General features: G+C 35.8%; 1 long non-coding RNA gene across 1 annotated transcript in view; it reads left to right on the top strand.

The window, feature by feature from the left end:
- LOC132143780 (uncharacterized) overlaps positions 1-15,570 on the top strand; it is a 65,673-nt gene extending 50,103 nt beyond the window's left edge. The window contains exons 2-3 of the long non-coding RNA XR_009434280.1: positions 14,332-14,538; positions 15,216-15,570. This is a non-coding gene — a long non-coding RNA (uncharacterized LOC132143780). The remainder of the gene's footprint in view (positions 1-14,331; positions 14,539-15,215) is intronic.
- The last annotated feature ends 1,411 nt before the right edge of the window (positions 15,571-16,981 follow it).

Genomic DNA, 16,981 nt, shown 5'->3' on the forward strand with positions numbered 1-16,981 from the left:
TGATAATAAAATGCTATACTACTGAAAATGACATTACTTTAAAAAAAAAAAAAACATCCCAGAGATTTGGTTTATGAATCAATTTACTATCAAGAAAACTTTTCTTTTCTTTCTTTCCATTATTTACTAAGGGGGGTTTTGTGCACATCAAAAATTGATAAGAATTTAGTTTTTAATGTTTAAAAAAAAATGTCTTATGCTTATAAAGGCAACATTTATTTAATGAATAATACAGTAAAACAGTTATATTATTATAATGTAAAAGAACTGTTTTCTGTTTAGCATAGTTTCAAATGTCATTTATTCCTGTGATGGCAAAGCTGAATTTTCAGCAACCATTTCTCCAGTTTTCAGTGTCACACGATCCTTCAGAAATCAATCTTTCATGCTGATTTGGTGCTTAAGAAACATTTATTGCTATTATCAATGTTGAAAACATTTGAGTAATATGATATCTTTCTTGAATCCTAGAATTCCAATTTTCAGAATTTGTGATATTTGAAAGCTTTTGTAAAAATGGAAAAGTTTCTTTACTTTTAAGCAATTCAGTGCATCCTTCGTGAAGATATAATCAGATTTATCTTAAAACAGCAGTTTATTCTGAATAAACCTTACTCTCTATCTGTAATGTGTAACCTTAGGCAGCCCTACTTTTTCTACATACAAAGAACTTCCATTTACATTTCAAAAACTAAATAGTAAAAGAAAGATAGAAAGAAAGAAAGAAAGATAGAAAGAAAGAAAGACAGAAAGAAAGAAAGAAAAAGCTAATGAAACAATGCATTTATAGGGGTAGTTTTTGTTATTAGTTAATTTAACACTCTCCCACACAATGGAGCATTGCAGTGTTTCAAGGGTGTAGCTGTTTTACTGAAAGGGCGCTGGCACTAAAACATATACTAGTCTCCTTCAACTCTTTGTGATTTGTTGTTCAAGCTAATCTGTGGTGAAATGTCTGCTTCTACCAAAGGGTCAAAATTGGGCTGGTTAGCAAAATCCAGTTAGCCCCTGCTGGTAGAAACTGAAACTACCCATTTAACTAAGATCCATTTAACTCAGATTTCCATCTGAGTATCTGTATGAGCAACTGCCCTTGAGATGAATGGGAATGCTAATGGATAGCTTTCTTCAGATAGTATATAGCCCTTTAGCTACTCGACTTTCCTGTGAGGAGAAACAGTGAAATGATCTGCTGTATATTTACCATACCAGTCACTATACTTTCTCAAATTGCATGGACTGGAAAGCTTGAAAAATGTAATATTCCATCAGGTTTTAAAGATGCTGCACACAGCAAAGTTTCTTTTTCTGTCATTGAAAATGTCTGTATATGAAATCTGCTTACAAACACTCATTAAAAGTGGCGATTTGGGAACTAGGCAACTGCAGCAGATTCTAAACACACATAACCAGAAAACAAGTGAGCCGCATTATTTCAAATTGGATGTGCGTCATGAAACCCACAGCAAGCAGTCTATTCAAAAAAAGGGCAATGGCACAATCTGGTTCAGAGTTCAGAGTTCAGAGTGAAATTTTGCTATACTATACCCATATGCAAATGTATGTGTATGCATATTACATTTCCATGTATGAAATATATTGCCATTGTAAAAATATATAAAACCTGGAAACTGGAACAATTTCATGTATAAACATACTGTCAATACAAATATGTATGTTTATATATGTATAATCCAATTTCCAATTAATCCAAATTCATGTATCCTAAAACCTGTCAATTGATATTATATTATATTATATTCTATATTGCATTTGTTGACATATGATTTCAATATATAATACCATATACAAACTATCACATAGATATCATTAACATATGTACATACAAATTAGATTATGGGTATTTTATATATGTCATAATTTACATCTTTGTCTGCCTGGAGAATGTACATATGTGTTAATTTTATGCTGCCTTATAGATAACATGTATAGCATGCATTTCCGAATAGTTACATTCAGATTTATCCATTCTGCTTCCAATAAGCAATGAAAAATTATCAGTATAAAAAGGTGGGCCGACTTGTAAATCCACAACACCCATCAAATGGACTGCCTGCTGACCTTTGCCAGCATTTGCGTGCACTGAAGCTTTGGACTACAGGTGTGAAAGCTCTGACCTGTCAGCGGTGTTAGACCCCTCTTCCCTGCGCTCTTCAGGGCGCCAGAGCACATGTGAGGCTGAAGGGAGGAATGTTAACAGTCGTCATTAGTATCTGGGCTTCTGAGGGGGAGAGGGGCCCAGCGGCCCCGCTGCGAGTATGTCACCGGCTCTCGCCGCTATCTCTGTTTGGGTTTTCCCACGTTATGTCATGCATAGACACGCATGTATGCACGCACACGGAGTCATGAGAAGCAGGTAGGGATTTTATTTAGTGTTTAGAGTCCATGACTCCAACTGAGATTTATGGTTGCAGCAATGTATAGATTTCACAGGGGGGTCTGTAGTTCATGTTCAGTGTTTAGAAGCCATGCCCTTTAAATTAATCATTTTACATTTGATTAAATAGTTCAAAAGAAAAAAAGTAGTTCCAATATATTGGGTAAATATCCTAAAGCATATATAAACATATATATATATATATAAGGTGGCCTTGACTATTATTTACTTACATTTAAAATAAACATTTAAAACAATTTGATACAATGCACTTATTGTGTACATACATGAACGTAGACACAAATGTTTTCATCTGTACACTTACATTTTTTAAAAATACCTCTATGTAATTACATCTGTAATTAATTCCTGTAATCTATAATTAGTGTTGAACATCCCTTACAGCTTAACCCACCCTTAAACCTACCCATATCACCAAACCTGTCTCGAAACTTACCCTTATCCCACCTCAATAGCAGCAAAAGTGTTTTGCAATACAATATGAACACAATAAGAACTTTGTGTTAAACTTCATTTTAAGGCGTCCATGGAAGAGTGTAATTACATATTTAAGTACTGAGTAAAATTAATCTACATGCACTTACTGTATAATTAGGGTCAGGATTGGGTTTTGCCTTGGGGTTGCTTGAATGTAACTATGTATAATTTACTGTTATTACAATAGTAAGTACATGTAACGTGTAACAAGGACACCTTACCGTACATTGCACTTTTTTTTTGATGTAAGTGCATAGTAGTTCAATCCATCTAATTTAAAATGGGACCTTCTTTATTTATTGAAAAAAAAAATCATAATTTTATTGAGAAAGGTTGAATGCAACTGCTAAAGACATTTCTAATGTTAAAAATTATATCGAAAGTAATGTTCATAAAAGAATACGTGGAAAAAATTATCACAGTTTACACACAAAATCTAAAGCAGTACACTTTTTAAGCAGTACATTTATTAATTTCTTCCTGAAACATTTCTTAAGCATCTAATCAGCATATTATAATGATTTTTGAAGGATCGTGTGAGACTGAAGACTGGCGATAGAAATAAATGAAATTGTAAAAAATATATTCAAACAGAAAACCTTTGTAAATTCTAAACATTTTAGGATCAAATAAATACAGCCTTGGTGACCAAAAAAAAAAAACCTGGTGTTTGTATCCATATAATCTTCTTCTTTGATCAGCTCTAACACAAATAAATATTCGTTTTGTAGAATTGCTTGTAACTTTTGGTTGTTTTAACTTGAAACTATTCAAACTGCAAATTCCAACCCCTCTGCATGTTCACACAAGGGTTTAGAGAGGTATTAACCCTAGAGTGAACACTAACCAACAGAAAATTTCTCTTTATAGCGAACATATTACCCCATTACCCTTTGTGACCACCTTCACAAACAGCACCGTCTTGATTAGCAAATGTGTAACATTCCTTCGAACACTTTATGGACACTTGTGCGGTGAAGTCTGAAACCTGGCTCCCAGTTTGCAACATTAACAGCATGTAGAGTGAATTTATGGTGTGGTACACTGGAGGGTGAGATGGGCTATCCTGGAGGTCAGGCTGACCAGGGCAGATAACACGATCTGATCCAGGGCACCGCAGGCCACTGCCCCCCCCTTCATGGATCTCCAGCCCCATCCGTGGCTCTTTGAAGTACCTGTGATTTAAGGTTATGAGAGTAGGAATCTGCCAAGGCCTCATTGATCTCGGAGCGTATCAGCGGCTGTGACTCTGCCACGCTTTTGTTGTGAGGAGATTGACCTTATTTTCATCTCTCCGTCAACGTCTGATGACCGGACGGTGGATCCAACCTCTGGCATCTGGCTTCTCTGAAGTGATGCTGTAGAATGAAATACTGAGTGAGCGGGATAAACATTTGCTTTTATGCTGGAGGTGCCGGAATTCGGCAAGCAGAGCTCGGACATCGAGGAAAGCACATGTGGGCTCTAATGGATGGTTGGTTTGAAGATGATTGCGTGCTTATGTGATGAATAGGATTCTGAAATGGCATGAGATTCCACAAATCCTAATCAGAGACTTTTGAGCAAGAAACCCGCTCGCCAAATTGTGGTAGATCTAGTTACTCCAATCAGATTATTATGGTGATAAATGTAGAACAAGTAAAGCACTCGCACACGTCAACATTCCTGGCCTGCTTGTTGTTCCAGCACCACTCACAATCCTAAGTGTGTGAGGATGCGTGCCATTGAAAGAAAAATGGCTGCGGTAGTTGTTCTTGTCTAATCCATAAAGCCAAGCTGCTTTGAAATTTAACAAGCAAAAGAATTACAGCTCCCGAATGTCAAGCGGTTTATTTTGTTTTAATGCTACAGGAAGCAGCTGCCATCTACTGTATGTACACAGCTGAGCCTCTATCATCCATACTGCACGCTGCATTACATTACATTAGGTCACAGTATAGGAACACTATGATGCTCATTCTCTCTTTTTTCCTCTTTAAAAAAAAATGTAAATCTTAGTTTTTTTGTTTTGTTTTTTTTGTTGTTGCAAAAAGTCACGCTGTCCTCTTTTTGAATGACAGCAATAACAATATAACAATGTTCTGTTTTTATATGAGTCAATGGCAACAAGATATACATATATATATATATATATATATATATATATATATATATATATATATATATATATATATATATATATATATATATATATATATACATTAAGACACTTGTGCAATGTAATCTTTGGTTTCGTATTGCTTTATTATTATACAATTTACAATAAAACCATCAAGTAAATAGAAATGACATATTTCTCCTAAAGTTTTAGATGTGTACATGCAAATGTAGTAAATTTTAATTTTCTAGGTAAAATGTTTTTTTTTTTTTTTTTTGTCTTTTAGGAATTATTAAATCTATATACTAATAACTAATAACTATTATTATTATTATTATTATTTGTATTTTTTTTTTTTTGACAGTCGTGAGGGTTTGCAGATGCCCTCTCTGCTTTATGTTGGTTGCACTAGATCAATTTCATTTGACAGACAAAAGTTTTATTAATACACAGTAAATATGTTTTGTTAAAATATTGAAAAAAAAGAAATTAGTAATATTGGTAAAATAATAAGCCATAGTAAATAATAATTTCTTTTCTAAAATGCAATTTTTTTAATTTGAGTTTTTAATGATTTAATTTATTGTATCCCTCTGACATCTTATACTTTATGCACTCCCCTAAAATAAGAAAATTTATTATAATTAAAAAAAAAAAACATTAAAACGGGGCTTTTTAAAGGAATTTGTTAAATATTATTATTTTGTTCTTAGTACTGCATGCTAGTACTAGCTATGTTGCAACCACTTGAGCTTTAGACGCTGAGCTCTGTGTTTGCTTTTCCAGGAAGCAATCTTTAGTTATTGTTGTGACTGGATGTATTAAGCTATCAGGCTTCACAACATTTCTCACAGGTAATTGCTTGTTCATAAAATAATTGAATTATGAAGTCACTTACCACACAAAGCTCTGCTAATTCCCCTTCAACTCGGAAATAGTTTAGCTTGTAGCAGCACAGCAGTCTGTCATGGGCTTTGAGAAGTCGCTATTAAAAAAAATAGTTATAATTGTTATAATTGTGGGAAAACATAAACTCTTCATGACCAGATGATCACAGATCATGGCAATATGTTGGCAATATTTCCAAGGAGCTGGAAGTTGATGCAGAAACAAGATTCATTGTGTTTGCTTTTCTCGAAACGGATTTTCACACTAGTGTCCTTGCTGTCACTTCAATGTTGAGATTCCATTCCATATAATGTGGAAGGCTGCCCTAAAATGATTATATACTGCATATGGCAATATGACTCTCCAGAACAAATATTTTAAAGGACATATTCCCAAGGCCTCAGAGCTTAGAAAGCACTCCACACTGACATGATCTAGCGGTTAAGTTCTGTCACCTTTCAGCAGAGCTCTAACCACTGCAATGCTTGATTTAACTGTCAGTAGCACTTTGCAAATTTGGACCGTTTCACTGGATCCTCCACTGCAAATGTTCTGTTTCATAACAGCACTTCCTAAATCACAGTTGTTCGGGGGAAAAAAAGGTGAATAGAAGGGTCCCGTACCAACCCCTTGTATCTCTCAGTCTCAGATCAAGGTCCGTGATGTTGTTTGAGCTTCTCAAAATTGAGTGTGATTTATATGTCATGGGGAAAAACTGTCGGTTTTTGCAATTTTGACAATGATGACCTTATGAGAGGGGAATGGTCGACTCCAAGGGGCCTTTTGGGAGACAAGCTGCTGCTTCATCCAAGACAATGGAGCACTGTACTACATTTCTTGATTATTGCCTTGGATCGTTTTTAAACGTATTAGGTCACTGTGATGCGGTCGTTTCATATCGCTGCTCTAAAGCTGACCCTCTGATCGGATTCAAATGAATGATCGTTTTAAGATCAAAAGATCATCTGTTTTTCAGAGATGGATGCTCATGTGAAAAATTACATCAACTGTGTAGAAAAAAAAAAACACAAACGAATGATTAAAGATCACCCCCAGGTTATCCACTTATGAGCTCTGACCACATTCCCACAAAATTTCCTTTTGGACTACAACTTTCTAGGATTTCCATTCACATTATTTTTCTTCTGTTTGTCCATGTCTAATAGTTGAAACATATCTCTCTTGAGTAGTAGTTCTTGGCAGTCGCCACTTACTGGTCTGCAATGGAATGAATTTGGAACAGATTGCAGATTAAACGTGAGGAGGTAATTAGGCTTAAAGAGGAGATAATTTTGCTCCAGCCAGACTCCTGTTGTTTTAAGTCCTTCTGGAAAATGTGGATTTTCCAATGATGGCCATTTAAAGGTGTCACTGTGGAGCCACGGTGAATTAAAGGGAGTCACTACATAGTCTAAACAAGCAATCTTCTCCATTATCAACAGCCTGACAGGATAATAGAGTACAACTGGTCATGTGACAAAGGCTATGGTGACAAAAGACCGGCATCTATCATTTAGACGTCTGCATTGGTGCCCGCTTTTTATCAGCACAGTTTGATTTAAATGAAACAACAGGAAAGCAAAAGAAAGGAGAGTGATAAAAAACCCGATGTTAATTTGCTAATATCAAAAACATTTCATGACCTATAAAAAATATCTATTTATTTATTTCATAAGAAAGGCTTGGAGTTAATATGACAATTTCAAAAACATTTCATGAAATAATTATAATATAATATTTAGTTATTTTTATTTATTTTTTTAAGTGATAAGCAAGGCTTGAAGTTAACATGCTTATATAAAAAAAAACATGTCATAAAATATATGAAAATATATTTTTCATTTATGTATTTATTTTAATTTGTACCTCTATTTTTTTGTACAGGTTTTGCTATTATATTTTACATGAAGTTGTTCTTGTTCTTGTCATAGTCTTTTAACAACGCTAATACAGCATCATTACCTTGATGAACAAAGCGAAAACTACCACAAAAGTTCAAGAGGTTATAAAGGTAAATGATTTCATCTGCCTGGCACAAGCTACGGCAACGAGCACGGGCCAATAGCAGCACAATGAGCCGATCCATTCCTCTCTGAGGTGAAAATGGCTAGTTAGAGTCCATAATCTCCAGAGACGCCTCCAGCTCGGCCCATTCCTGAACTCCCCCGCCAGCAGCTTTTAAGTGGAACCTTCTGAACATCGAGCCAGCGTTTGCTGGATAGCAGGCAGCTGGACTTTGTCATGCATGACCAGGGACATTCTTGTTAGTGTAGTGTAACCTTTTCTGCACTAACACAGATAACACTGGCACCTAGCTGGGCCCTAATCTGCGTGCAGTGCCCAAGCAAGGGGAGGGAAACCGGGGGCAGCTAAGAGGTGGTGGTTGTGGGGGGTTCAGTTTATTCCAAACAGCAGGCCAGCAGCGGTGGCTTGGGACCCTGGCACCCCCAACGCCGGTGGTGACCTCACCTCGCTGAGAAAACAGAATCCCATTCAGGGACATCTACTGCATATCTGCTTGAGATCCTGAAGCCAAACTCCTACTGTAGAACAACACTGGTGCCGTTCCTCAGCCAAGAGCTTGACATCCGCTTCCCTTGTTTTCCTATCATAGTGCTCAGTTTGTCAATTCGCATCTGCTTTATGCTGTCTCAGAAACCTTGAAAAAGCAAACTGTGGTTGTTTTTCGAAAGCTGCCTCGACAGCGTGCAATATAAATGAGTTGTAGACACGTTGGCGTAGTCTGTGTATTTAACTCCTCGCCACTCATGCAGATGATCCGCTGGAGGATCAAAGCATCGAGAGGGTTCTCTATCACATCTCTAAAATGTTCATCTAATCTCAATAGTGCTGCGAGGGATTCACTGTTGGTGTGGAGAGCTTAGCTGCTTCAGGGAGAGGGGCCTTCAGACAGAGAGAGCAACATGTGTACTCCAGATGCCCAAAAGCAGAGGTGGGTGTGAGCCTCGCTAGTGCGGACAATAATTCGGGGACAGCGGGTGTCAGGCTGAGAGAGGCCTACACCTCATCACCCCCCCAGCTAATTGATTTCCAAATGAGCCGCGGTATTTCTGCACAGTAATCTTGAAAGGGAGTCATAAAAATGTCCGGGGATGCAGGGTGTGCTGCGCTTTTATCTGAAAAGCTAAAATGTCTCTCGCTTTCCTCTCCTCTCTTATTTCTACAACCGCTAGCCTTACTCTCTTCAAGTCTCACGCTTTTTCCTCTTTAGCTCTATTTACTGTTTCTCTTTACAAGCTAACACACCTGAATTATTTGCTCGCATTCAGCCCTTCTCTTTAAGAGGAAATGTCTGAGAGGGCAAGAACATCCAAATCAGAACCATATTGGTGCTCTCCGAATAGAATATGTGTGTGTATAAGAACAAAGTGAGTACACTTGAAGAATTCCAAATCCTAACAGGGTTCCAAAAACAATGATACATTGTTTTTTCCCATTTAGCTGCTGATTAGGTGATAAATCAGTATGGGGTTTGGTGTTGTGACATTGGCCATCAGTCTCCAGCATTTTGTGGTAAATGAAAACCAGGAACTGTGAAAAACATACCTCTGACATCTTTATCTTTTGTTCGTATCATCTTTACTGTGAAAATGTACTTTCATTTTATGAAGATGCTTTTTTACGTTTCTTTTATATACCTGATAAAACATCATGTTAGGAAACATGATCAAATACCACCTGTGGTGTCAAAAGGAAAACCGTTTCAGTGTTTCTGCGACTGTTTGAAAAAGGGTCATTTAACAGTGTTTGCAAAACTCTTTCTCTCAGTGAATTCCATTGAGTATGAGAAACAGCAATAACACACTAAAATACGATAAAATGCAAGTCAGCATAATGATCAAGCTGACTCTTTTTTTATTATTATTTGGCTTTTGTGTTGGGGGTGCATTGCTTAACTTTATTTTCTGGGGATCATTTTGGGGTCAAAAATAATATAAAGACAACACTTTCCCTAATATAAAAGTGTGTGTTGTTTATTTCTGTTTATATTATCTTAATATTATATATTTAATGTTCTCAAAGTAAGAACATTTGTATTTCCAACAACTTTTGCATTATTTCATAGATTATACATTTATATACATTATGGTCCGTGCCCACACAATATACACAACAATAATATTATACAATTAAACAACCACAGAATTTAACATTGAATATCAAATAAATGTATAACTTGTATAAATGGTATACCTTATACTTTTCACAAAATCAGAATACATATATTTGCAAATTATAATTTTGCACAGTTCTATAAATATGACATTATAATGCAGTGTTTGAAACAGCAGGCTGTTTCTTTGGTTCTTTGGCGTACAGAAATTTAAAAAGAGATGTAAACAAAAGTATTCATAAGACTTATTGCCTTAACTAAAGTTAAACCTAATTTGTAACAAGCTCTTATGATCTGCCATGGTGTAGAATATCTCAAAGCAAATGTTTCCATGGATTACTCAGATCTGCTGTCCACACCGCTTGGAAAATTTCTACTCTGCAGTATCTTTGGGTAGAGCAGAAGCTGGGCAGAGACATTATACCTGGCAGAGCTGACAGCTAACTGACCACTTGTGGCTCTGCTGGCACTTTGCCTCTATCCCTATTATAGCCATCCAAATATAAATATTTCCTTAGTTACCTTGCTTGTTGATCTACAGACCATTTCCATATTTATATTGGACTCAAAACATTTATTGGAGACATTGTGAATGGACTAAGGTGTTGTTCCATTAACGGTAACAAACAGTTTGCACACAACTCCTTGTCCTTTTTTTTTTTTTTCTCAACAAGGAGCTACTGTTTCCTACCCATAAGTAGCACAGGTATATTTGTAGCAATAGCCAACGTGGGTCAAAATGATCCATTTTTCTTTTATGCCAAAAATCATTAGGATATTAATTAAAGATCATGTTTCATGAAGATAATTTGTACATTTCCTACCATAAATATATAAAAACTGAATTTTTTATTGGTAATATGCATTGCTAAGAACTTCATTTAAAGGCGATTTTCTCAGTATTTAGATTTTTTTGGCACCCTCAGATTCCATATTTTCAAATAGTTGTATCTCAGCCAGATATAGTCCTATCCTAACATGCCAAATGTGAATGTAAATATTCATTATTCAGCTTTCAGATGATATATAAATCTCAGTTTCACAAAATTGACCCTTATGACTGGTTTTGTGCTCCAGGATCACAAATGAAGCAAACAAACTGCAATAAAAGAGCATTAGTACAAGAAAATAGTAGTACTATTAGTAGTACTATTAATTAAAGAATTGTATTACTTGTTATTATTTGCAGTCAAGTACTATCGTGTTTTTTTCTTTTTTTTTTTTTCTTGAGAACTAACCCCCCCCCCCCCCCCCCACCAAAAAAATAAAAAATAAAAATCAGTCTGCATTCTGTGAACCTTGTTTCCTGTTTGTCTTCATGACACTTAATACACAATCCAGACCAAACTCGCAGTTTAATCAGCAACTTTCTGGAAACAGAAACAGTTCATCTAATGAAGCAAAAGCGACTACACAAAATTATAATAACTCTGATAATAAGATCAATAAACAATAAGAGATTTGACATTCAAAATATATTAACCTTTTGATGGTTGATGTTTTAAAATGCACAGCAAAATACAGTACGTTTACATTTTCATTTTTAAGATTATAATAACAAAAAAAAAAATTCAAATGTCAATCAAAGCATTAAAAAATAAAATAAAATAAAATCAGTATTTCAGAGTGTAAATTTCCTTTATCTCTGTACTGATGGTTCCAGAATACGCAGAGCTTGGTGGCTCCTTCTTATCAGAGCCTTGCTGAGCCTATCATCACTTTTAGGAACTACAAGGTGAACTCTGACCTCTGATCCCTCTCTTAACTAAGATATGGATAAGAAACCTAGCTCTCCCAAAACTACTGATAATTGCACACTTTTGAAAACACATATTCACAGAATGAGTGGAGTCTGGAAATGTGGAACTTTTGCCTCCTGTTAAAAGTCAAGAAACACATTAGAGTAAATGAAGCAGAATTTTAAGTACAGAGGCATGGATTGCTATCGTATTAGCCAAATGAAGGATTTGATTGGTAAAAAAAAAAACATTATGAGATTGGTAAAAGCAACATTATGCCATTGATTCAATAAATCACAGGCAGACCACATCAAACCATGCGGAATGGACAAATAACAAAGTCAGCTAAGACACTATGTCTGTTTCACATTACAATTAATCGTTGCGCATACAATATAACCATGTTATCAACTCTCCCTCTCCTGTTCCAAGAACAACCATACATGCTGGCATCAATTACCCATCCCAAAATTCGGTTAGCTCTTCTTTTCATAAAGCCAAAACAAAAGCCAATGGCTATATGCAGAACCACAGTGGGGCCGAGGATAAACGGATTAGCACCGGGGCTGCTGGGTATCTGGTGAGTGTCAGCGGTTGCCTGGCCAGGGTTTGATTTTGTGAGCGTGTGTTCGTTGGACTGGCTTTGGACATCCTCTCTCAGTCCCGAGGCTTCATTCACTGATCTGTTGTTTCGCGGAGCCAGTTTTGAAATCGGGTTAGGGTGACAGGGAGAGAATTCAAGCATTTGCTCGCTGATTTGATTTAGCGAGGGCAATCAGTCGGGCAGTTTCTCTGATTTATAGCTTCCTGCTTCCCTTTTGCTCCTCACGTTGCCCTCTCACATACTGTATCATGCTGCTAGTGGAAGAGGGCACTCATACTGACCAAAACATACACGCTCGGCTACTTATCAGTGGTCACTTAAACACTGGGTCAGAGCTAAATGTATTTATTTAAAGATGAAGAAATGCTTCCCACACAGCAGTTAGGGAAATCCTCAATGGCCTTCTGGCAGTCGGCATGCAAGACTTTTCGACTCAACAATATCATTTATTTCTGGCTCGGCAGTTGCGAGGCTGGATAATGGCGGTCTTTGACAGTGCCACCCGCAGACTGAGAGGGACAGTGGAGATGAAAGCTGGCATGCTGCTAACCTTTGTGTTACAGAGAGATGATTCTCCTAATTGCTTGTGACTGCACGAACTGCCATGAAGACGACTGCAGTGCGGACAGTGTTATTAGGGTGTGCCCGATGCTTGTGTGCCCACACACACAGAGCTGTACAAAAGGCCTTCAGAGCTGCAGAAACCAGAGCGGCCATTGTGTAGAACCGCTATGCTTTACACATGGAAACATGGAGCCTAGAAACAGTTTCCAAGGTTTTCAGTGACTGCATAATTTTCCCACAGATACCACAGCATTGCTAACTCCAGTGTTCTCTCTCTCTCTCTCTCTTTAAATCATGGAAATTGCTTAAATTTATTATGGTAATTTTTTATACTGTTTATATTTTATATAGTGCAGTGATAAAATTAATCATTGACGCTGTAGGTATAAGATTTTTATTATATAATCACTTAATATGAATTTAGTGATTTTTTTCTTTTAGGTTATATATTGAACTTATTATCTTGAGTAATCTACAGGCTTTGCAGATGTTTGTTAAAACATGTGTGTGTTTAAATTACATTTTTCTATATATATTTACTGATAGATTTGTGTTGATGCAGTGAACCATTTAAACATTTGATGTAATCAAAAAAGAAAAAATTGAATTCATGTTTACTTTAATATTAACACAGTAAGTTATTACATTGTATATGTTCACCTATAAACATGGCCAAGAAGTGATATATCCTTAATGATTAATATAATCATAAGGTGTTTGAGAGCTGTGCTTTGTTATTTCAAAAACAACAAAGAATGAAACAATGAAAATTTAGGAATCCTGCACTATAATCCAAATGACTACTTATTAACCAATTTATTATTTTTCCTCATATTGTATAGCCATTACAGAATTACACATTTTAAATAATTATTAAATATTATAAAATTGTGGCCATATTGATAGAAGAAATCTCATTTTGTTCAGTAAATATAATAAAATACTAACCTGTAATTAGTGTTGAATTTCCTTTGCTAGTTAGTATATGGTTTCTGGCAGAACGCTAGTTGTTAAAATGTTAATGTTTTAATTAAAGTAACAGTACACCCCAAAATTAAAATTATTTTGATCATTTACTCACCCTCAATGGTCAATAAAATTGTTTGGTTACCAACTTTCTTCAAAATATCTTCTTTTTAATTTTCCACAAAAGAAGGAAACTCATATGAGTTTGGAATGACATGAGGATAGATAAATGATGACAGAATTTGCATTTTTTTGGTGAACTATCGCTTTAATGTGTTGATCATTTTATGTCTGAATTTAGTTAACACACTTAATAATTATTTCAGCATTATTACCCGTGAGAATTCAATTAGATGGTAACCTGTTCAGTGTTACTCATAGGCATACGAGCAATGGGTGGCCCAGTTACGGCCCATTAAGAGCCTCTTTTTCCATCCACAGCTGTCCCCAGCCCAGCCTGCTGTCCGAAGTCCAGCCACCTATCTACCAGCTGGCCTTCAGTGCCACTAAAGCCTCTGGTTTTAGGGTATGAGGCATAAAGGCATCAGCGCAAAAGCCTAATCACGTTAACATCCACAACCAGACACTCCGCTCATTTGACTAATCAAAGAGAACGGCTCGTTCAGAAAGATGAGAGCACTGTACGAGGTACTTCCTATCTCTTTTTCTTATCTGTTCAATCCCTGTACAGCACCTATGCAGCATGCACTTAATGTGGTCTGGACTTACTCATTAGCTTCCACATGTTACCTGAAATGCTCTGCAGTGGGGGAAGGTTTGTATCGCATATACTCATGGTTTTTAAAGGCAATGGGTAAAAAAAAACACTCCATAGAAGGTATCATTAATTTTATTAATGTCGATTCTCTAAAAACAACTGAATGCAAAAAGAAAGTCATTTACAAGCATATGCATTGTTAATCACATTTTAAGGTCAAGTCACAAGGACAAAATAAATTAATATATAACACGACAGATTTAATATTAATTTAAGTAAACATTTAAAAGTTAAAAGCAATGAATTTCAACATTAACATGAGCATGTTCTTTCTTTGTTTATTTTAATTTATTCTACAATGTGTTTTTGCAGAGATCAAGTTGATTTATTACATTTTTGAAAATACCATATCTACTTTGTGTTTTTATCAGCGCTTCAGTATTATTTATTGTGCCTATATTATTTTAAGTCAGAGTAAAAAGAATGTTGTATTAAAAAAATGAAAACAAAATTAAAATTACAGTTACACATACAGAAAATAAAGATCAGTCAGTCTCAGCAGAACATAATATATATATAACTTATTTCCCATAATTTCATTCATCAGTTTTGCAGCATGGACAGCATTCCAACATTAACACTTATCAGAACTTTTCAGCAGTAGCCATTTCTGCACAGAGCGAAGATTGGCCCTCTCCTGGTGGTGAACGATGTCTATAATGTTAAGCACAACAAATGACAAAACCATCCAGGCGCGCAAATCAGTGCAGGGGTCAGGGAAGGTAAGGAAAAAGAGGCCCCCGTGACATATCTACTGTGGGAAACGGGCTGCAGAGATAACCAAGCTTTAGTGTTTCATCTCTGCTTCGTCCCATACACATTATCACTGACCTCTCACCCTGCAATAAGAAAGGCTATGTAACCCAGAGTAAAACGCAGCCGTAAATCTCTATTCAGAGCTGTAAAAATGCAGCATATTCAAATGATGTGAACTGTCGAAACAGGAAAACTTAATTTGCCTTTGTCCCACTTAGCAAAAGTACAGTTAAAATGGAGAAGACATGCAGCCCCAGGAAATCCTACATAACTGCTTACATACACACCAAACAGCGATAACGGAAAAATGTGATAACTAGATTGTTTTAGTTGTTGGCCTAATGAGTCAGTTTTCCATGTGAAATTATCCCACAGTGAGACAGGGACGTCTCTTAATTGGTACATACACAATAAGAGCATGAAGTACATTCATAATTGACTCTTTGCATATCACGATTGCCAGTAAATAGACATATCACTTATGCCTACATAATAGTATTTTAGGAATATTCAGTAATATTTTATTGTATATTTGTGTGACTTTTGCTTATATTTGACTTTAGTTTCTTTTGAAATATAAAGCATAAAAACAGGAATAGAAATGTAATTTCTATTAAAGGTAAAGGTGGGTTTGCCGTGATGCCATAGAAGAACCATTCCCCAAAGAACCTTCCCATAAAGCATACACACCACACAACGATAAAGGAAAAATAAGATAGAGAGATCATTTTTTTTTATTTGGGTCTAATCAGATTTTATTCCTGTTTCCATGCTTTTTTATGTTTGAGGTTTCTTATAAGTGCTTTTTTCGCAATGATACCATAGAAATCCATTTTTGGTTCCCCAAGAACTTTTCATTGAACAGTTCTTAAAAGTACTTTAGTGTGAAAAATATTTTAATAATCTAAATATGCTTTTCTGTGTAATGGAAATTAAATTATTATAAAAATTACCATTTTGGGGTGAACTATCCATTTAAATACAAACATTAATTAGGTTTTAAGCTTTAAAAGTGAAAGCTGGGACATAAATTTGTAATACTCAAAACATACTTGCTTTATTATTCCAAAGGCAGGTAAAAATGTCCTGGCCTCACTCGTTCTAATGCTTGGATGGGTTTTATTTCAGCTAATGAGGTGTGAAGCCTTACCCTGAGTGTGTGTCTGTGGTGCTGCCCATAAACCAAAAGTGAGAAACAGCTTGTTTGGTAGGAATTAGGGGTTTACGTTTACCTTTTCCACTCACTGAATAGTTGTCCGTCTCTACATTTTATGCATTAATTTGAATTACTGATGGTTTTTCAAATATACTATTACAGTTTTGTGTATACGTTGTGTTATGCATATCAAAACAAATAAGAATGGAATTTGAATTTTGTGAGTCAAGTTGATGAAATGATTTCATAACCATCTTGCTTTCTGAAGCTTCTCTTTAACATGTCTATTTTAAGAAAGTATCACTCTTAGTGGTTGATTAGTTGCTTGGGCCTCTCTTATTGTCATCTCAAGCCTGTCTGTGTCTTGCAGACATGGGGCCCCTTAGCAATGCAGCCATTAA

Source organism: Carassius carassius, chromosome 7, assembly GCF_963082965.1.
Source record: "Carassius carassius chromosome 7, fCarCar2.1, whole genome shotgun sequence".
NCBI classification, from domain to species: Eukaryota; Metazoa; Chordata; class Actinopteri; order Cypriniformes; family Cyprinidae; genus Carassius; species Carassius carassius.